Below are 6,590 nucleotides of genomic sequence, written 5' to 3' on the forward strand. Positions count from 1 at the left end.
GTCAACATTTATGAAAAAGTCAAATAAGATGATGATGATAAGATTTTGAATGGGTCAAACTTTGACCAAGTGTTCCTCATATCCAATTGAATCGGTACACATTTTTGAAAATTATTTAATTTACATATTGTTTCATTGGTTATCTATACACATTTTTGAAAATTACCCTTTTATAATAAAAAAGGACTAGAAACATTGGTTATCTATACACATTTTTGAAAATTATTTAATTTACATATTGTTTCACTTCATTTTCATTCATTTGTAAAGCGAGAACGTGGTTTCATGGACTTGGTCCAAGTAACAAGCCTGCATGTCTTGCCCTTTTCAAGCATGTATGTAAAGTGCAATTACTTATTACTCGGTTTGTGGAGCATTTACGTGGGCCATTAGCAAATGTGTTTTCTTCAAACAAAAATGATATTTTATAACTTTTATTTAAACTTTTAAAATAATTAAAATATAATATTTGGTGATTTTTGTTTTTTCTTTTCGTAGTGTCTTAGGTCTCGTTTGATAGTTTCTGTCCGGAAAATTGCTGTCTACGAAAATGCTGTATGGAAAACTTTTCTGATTAGAAGATAAATTATGTTGTTTGATTGTACATCTGATTGACTGTGTTGAATGATGAAAAATGACAATATTACCCTGATGTTTTATACAGTAATGGACGAAGTTGCTGAATAATTATAAAAACATACAAATTGTCATATAAAATCAAAATTACATAATAATCATTTAAATTCAAAATAGATTGTCGATTAAGTTGTTTTTTTTTTTTTCAATTTAATGTTAAGTCGTTATTCTTTCTAGCAATTAATTTTTTTTATAACTCCACATATGATTATTGATTCGGTTTATGTCCGATAGTGGTGGGATGGATGGACTTTTTCAAAATATATTAGGATGATGGTAGTGTTGTCCGAAAAAAATAAGAACTATTCCAAAAAAAATGAATTAAAAAAATTAACTAAAAGAAATTAATAATCCAATAAAATAATATTTATTAATATATAAATATTATATATTAATAAATAATAATTTTAAATATATAATAATCCAATAAAAAGAATTAATCCATTAAAAAGAAATAAAAAAGAATTATTTAAAAAAAATTAAAAATCTAATAAAATAATGTTAATTAGAGTAAACTAGGGAAAATCCCGCGTTGCGGGGTTGGAAACGCCAAGGAAGTGGAAGGAACATGAAGATTTCATTGAGTAACTTTGTAAAGGACTATGATATTTAAATATGAAAATGCAACAAATAACAATCTACTTTGGTGTGCCACTACCAAGTGAATGACCAAGAATCTGAAAAAATAAATACAAAACGGCTCATAACAGAACAAACAAAATAGCTTTAATGTATACAATTTTAGTGGAGTGATATAGCTCTCTAATTGAATTGTTAATTATGTAACTATAACACCATTAATAACCCATACTTGAATAGTTAGTTTCTTTAGCCTTTTGAAGAAATTAGCTACTGACAACCCAAAATAGTAAATAGAACATGTGTCATATCCAACCCAAGTATGTTTAACACCACTGGTCCATATGCACAAAAATCTCTCTAAATCTTTGAACAACGAATTATCACTTATTTTCAGTTGTATGATCAAAAACACACCACCATAGCCTGCAATCAATTTACTTTTTACATTGGATGGTAAAAAATTAATAAATTAAAATGCAAAACATGGATTTGAATTATTTACAACTTCATGTTAAAAACATAGTAAATTAGCTTTAAAAATATTAGATGTAACAATAGCTGATCTCAAAACATACTTCACTCCTTTTATAACATTTCTTGTTTGGTCTCTACGTCTCTGGTATGTTTTCAGTTGTTCCATTGTCAAACTACACGAAACCTGATAACGTATGATGTTGAAAATCATTCCTATTTCCTAATAATAATAATAAAAAAAATTAGTTATACCTACAAAGGGTGTGAATATCAACTCTTGTAAGGAAGCCTCTTCCATTAAGATCTAAACATCAGAAATGATATGTAATTCCCTATGGAGTGCCTTTGTTTTCAAGGGATAGAGCAAAGTCAAGAAAACTCTCGAAGTCCATCTCCCGAGCATTTCCTCTTCCCGTTTTACCCCTACGCACATGCTCATCAAAAGCTATTAAAAAAAATTAATATCACAAGTCATTTAAAAAAATATATAAATCATCAGATTAAAAAAAATAAAGATAAAATAAGAAAGTACAAATTCTTACTTACCCTTATCGATAAAAATATATGTGAGTGTCCCGTCTGCATACTCTCGAAGCTCTTGCTTGCTCAGTGTTCAGTTCATATCTTTATCAAGTGCAAGGAACATATCTGTAGTATACATGAAAATATGATAAGGGTAGTTTCGTCTTTTTATATAGAATCAAATTGTATCCTCTTCCTCCCATTAGGATATTTGAAATCCATCAAAAATGAAATTAAATTTTGCCTACATGGTATATAAATTTTTGTTTCATTAAGTATATAGCGAGGGTATTTTGGTCTTTTGGAGACTGGATATTGTTACCACATACACAGCCTGAGGGTGGAGATGTTAGAACTTGGATTAGAGTTGATTTCCCACCTCCAGTTGTTTTCCTTCCAAAGCTCAGGTGACAGACTAACAGGAACACTGGAAACACAGATTACATTCGTCTAGTCCAAGAAAGCAGATCCCAATTGGCTTCAAAGATAAAAGAAGTATATTTTATATTCAAGATCACATAATGTTATGGCGTGCTGAAGCTTTGATTAATAGCTACAGAAAATGCCAAAATCCACAAAATAAACAGTAATTATACTTTGCTACTTGCATAATCCTGCTCATAAGTAATCCAGTGTGAAGAGTAAGAGTAAGAACCGGAATAACAATTCTAGTTGTTACAAATTACTTCATTATTGCAATTTAAATGCATGAGAGTAGAAGTAGATCACCATTTATATAATCACATTCACCGTTAAATAGCATGCAAAACTGGGACGACGGATTTCATATATCTTTGACTAAAGTTTCTAATTGGTTCCACAAAGTCTACGAATTATCAATATCACAATCATGCCCAATGCAAGTGCAAGTGGTGGATACTGGACAATTCTAGCTCAGAATATTTAAAAAGATGAACAAAATTACCTTATTAACCAAAAAATCAGGAAAAATCTGGGAACCCTAGAATTCACCCAACCGAAATCATCCTCATACGCATAAATTTTATTTTAAACAGAATCGTGTTCCATTGATAGATTTTCAACTTCAAAATCGATAACAAAATGAGTATTAACTAAATGGACAATGTAATTGCAGTCTGCGACGATTAATAAATGGAGAGTCTATCAAAATTGGGAATTTCGTCAATAGCTAGAAGTTACCTCGAGGATAATGGCACTAGAATCGGTAACGGTGGAAGGGTCGTCTGTATCCGGAGGAGAAGAAGAAGCCGATGAGAGATATCAAACTAACAGCAGTTGAACGCTGCCATCTCTGATTCGCCATGACTGTAGGCGAAATCGGAGTAGGGTATGATTGGGACTTTAGCTTTGATGGAGGCGGTAACGACGTGGACGGGGACAGGTAGGAGGGAGGGGGAGGAACCGTCTAAGATGAGAACATAATTAGAGGAGGAGAAGGTGTGATCGTCGAGATCAGGCGACGATTTGAAGAGGCCGACATGAGTGAGTAGGAAGGGAAGATCAAGTGAGAGGTGATGGAGGGAAGTAAAAAAGAAGCGGTGGATTGGATCGATGGATGTTGAGTGAGTGACAACATGGTTATTTCTATTGGGTGTTGTAGCGGTGGACAACACATCTAAACACGTGGCTTTGAAGATACACGAAAGAGAAAAGTCCCAATACATTAAAACAATTGTGCTTACAGCAAAGCAAAGAAAAAACCGAATAAAATATACATCTCAGCCAATGAAACCCAAGAACTGTTCAAGTGGCTGTTCTAGTATATAAATTACTGAAATCGTCCATAAGGTTTGGTCAAAAGTGCACGTTTTGTCCCCAACTTTTTTTTTGCACTCGGATTGTCCCCGTGGTTTGATTTTGTTGCGTTTTTCGTCCCTTACATACATAAAGTTAGGGACCAGACGTGCAATTTTGACCAAACTATAGGGACGAAAAACGCAATAAAATCAAACCACAAGGACGATCCGAGTGCAAAAAAAAAAGTTAGGGACCAAACATGCAATTTTGATCAAACCATAGGGACGATTTTAGTAATTTACTCTATTAATTAATACATAAATATTATATATTAAAAATAATATTTATTAATATATAATAATTAAATAGAAAAGAAATTAAAAAATTATTTAAAAAAATTAATAATGCAAGAAAGAAAGAGGCAGAGTTTAGGGCACAATTGTCTTTCCAGCCTATTCAGCCAGAAAGATATGATTTTGAAGCTTTTTGGAAAATACATATCTTACCGAGAAAGACCCATTTTTTTGTGCATATCAAACAGTCTTCCCGGTCCATTCAGTTAGAAAGATCTGTTTGGACCTAGAAAGATGTCTATCAAACGAGAACTTACTTATGTTTTGTTATATGTCGTCAACGAATCATTATCGTCATGATAAGTGGATGAAAATTAATTAGTGTGGAATCATATTTATGTTTGCTATTGTTAGCACATCATTATCTCGTTATTAAAAGACAGGTTAGGAGTACTAAATGTTAATCTTGTTTGAATATAATGTATCAATTTCCTAAAGAATTTAGTATGTAGATATTGTTAGAAGGTTAAACTAGATTGTTAATTGTGTTAGTTATCGTTTAATCATGATAGTTATGTTCACATTTATAACTTATAAGCTTACCATTGTGATGGTTTGGAAAGAGAAGTGATATGTACACAATAATTATTTTTCATATAAAATATTTAAAACACTAATTGTTGTATATGGAAAAAGTTCTTATATACGAAAATATTGGGTTATGATCCTATCATAAAGCACAAAGAAATTCGAGACACTGAATATTGTTACACATGAAAAAAATAGTCACATCTCAATTCAAACATAAAACGAATCTATCCATCAACCAATATTTTCAAAATTCGTTTAGTTAAGATCCTAAAACGAATCGACTAGATCGTGCCTTGAACACCCCCACCCCACCACACACACACACACACACAAACATACATCATAATAGTCATCAGAAAACCAAAAGTTAACAAGGGTGATACCCTTAGTTAACAATCGCCAAAATAATATATGATAACAATATTATTTGCACTTGTATTAAATTTTGTAATTCTCAATACATTATTTAAAATTATCAATTTTGGAGTTTTGTTATCCGTTTTATTGTTGTAAATTATAGAGAAAATATTGCAAGTTGACAAGTTTCCTCTATTCCATATTGGTGAGGAAAGAAACTTTTTTGTGAGCTTATGAACCATTTCCCTTGATAGGCCTTCAAAGCTATAGTGGATCAAAGGAATGAGCCAAGCCCATGCGCGCCTAGCCTAGCCTAGCACTAGCCGACGCTGCGAGTGCACGATTTAGACGCACTTGGCATGACACATCGTTCTCTGGGAACTGAGGACCTTTTATTTTTGGCGAGTTCGAGTCAAGTCGGTTTGACCGATCCAATCAAACAGTTAACTAACATTGACTTCGTGGATAAGGTAACAAAATATTCTAGAAGGCCCAGAAAACAGCTTGCTTGGAGAGCAAGGCGTTGCCCAAGGGTTTTTAGGGATTGGCCTATGAGGTACCTTTGTTTCCTTCTAGGTTTTTGGTACCTATAAAATTTTGAAGCTCTCTCCCTCTCTTGGCGATTTCTTCAAGCTTTTTGAGTATTCATTCTATGTTTATCGTTTTCCATTGTTGTTGGAAACTCGGTAAATGTGCATTAAATCCTGGGGTTTTACTTTGTTGCTTATAGCCAGTAGAAACATGAGTCCGATCCGTGCATTTCTCTTAGATTAAGATCAACATCAACATGTCGGTTTTACCTTTCTGTCTCGCGCATGGCCCTTTATTGGACGAAAAGCTTTGAAGGCCTATCAAGGGAAATGGTTCATAAGCTCACAAAAAAGTTTATTTCCTCACCAATATGGAATAGAGGAAACTAGATCAATCCTTCTCGATACCAGAACTCTTTCTGGTTGGTACGATCATCGCAAAACTACCACCCTCGTGGAAAGACTTCTCTAAAAGAATCATGCATAAATCTGAGGAACAGTCCTTGGACGATCTGATGAAACACCTTCACATTGAGGAGGAAACTCGCATCAGGGACATGCATAGTAAAGTCGGATCGAGTGTGCACGATGTATCAGCTAGGGTTCTTGTTATAAGTGTAACACCCGGAAATTCGAGGAGCGTCTTTGGGTATAAATCACCTTTTGAGGATTGGACATGGCGTGTTGGAGGCATCAACATGGTGTGTCCAGATAAGAAAACATGCAAATTTCATTATGGGCAACACAACGTGTTTCCTTTTGGAACACGATGTGTTGATGGATGGGATGAAAACCTAATCTTCCGGGTTTTCTCCCTCTTTAAAGGAATGAGGAGGCTAGGGTTTGTTCACCCTCAGCCCCCATCATCCCCTTAAGCCCTGAAAGA

At 33.6% G+C, this 6,590-nt stretch overlaps 1 long non-coding RNA gene across 2 annotated transcripts; it reads right to left on the bottom strand.

Moving 5' to 3' along the window:
- Window positions 1-1,202: 1,202 nt before the first annotated feature.
- On the bottom strand, window positions 1,203-3,898 carry LOC111889592 (uncharacterized). 2 transcript variants are annotated; one of them, XR_002849588.3, is made up of 4 exons: window positions 3,376-3,898; window positions 2,239-2,692; window positions 1,945-2,137; window positions 1,203-1,876 (listed from the first exon to the last, which is right to left on the bottom strand). It is a non-coding gene; the product is annotated as an uncharacterized LOC111889592 (long non-coding RNA). The 2 variants fall into 2 exon arrangements; XR_008231763.1 differs by lacking the exon at window positions 3,376-3,898 and adding an exon at window positions 3,140-3,367.
- Between the last annotated feature and the right edge of the window lie 2,692 nt (window positions 3,899-6,590).

This window comes from Lactuca sativa, chromosome 1 (genome assembly GCF_002870075.4).
Source record: "Lactuca sativa cultivar Salinas chromosome 1, Lsat_Salinas_v11, whole genome shotgun sequence".
In the NCBI taxonomy this organism is placed as follows: domain Eukaryota; kingdom Viridiplantae; phylum Streptophyta; class Magnoliopsida; order Asterales; family Asteraceae; genus Lactuca; species Lactuca sativa.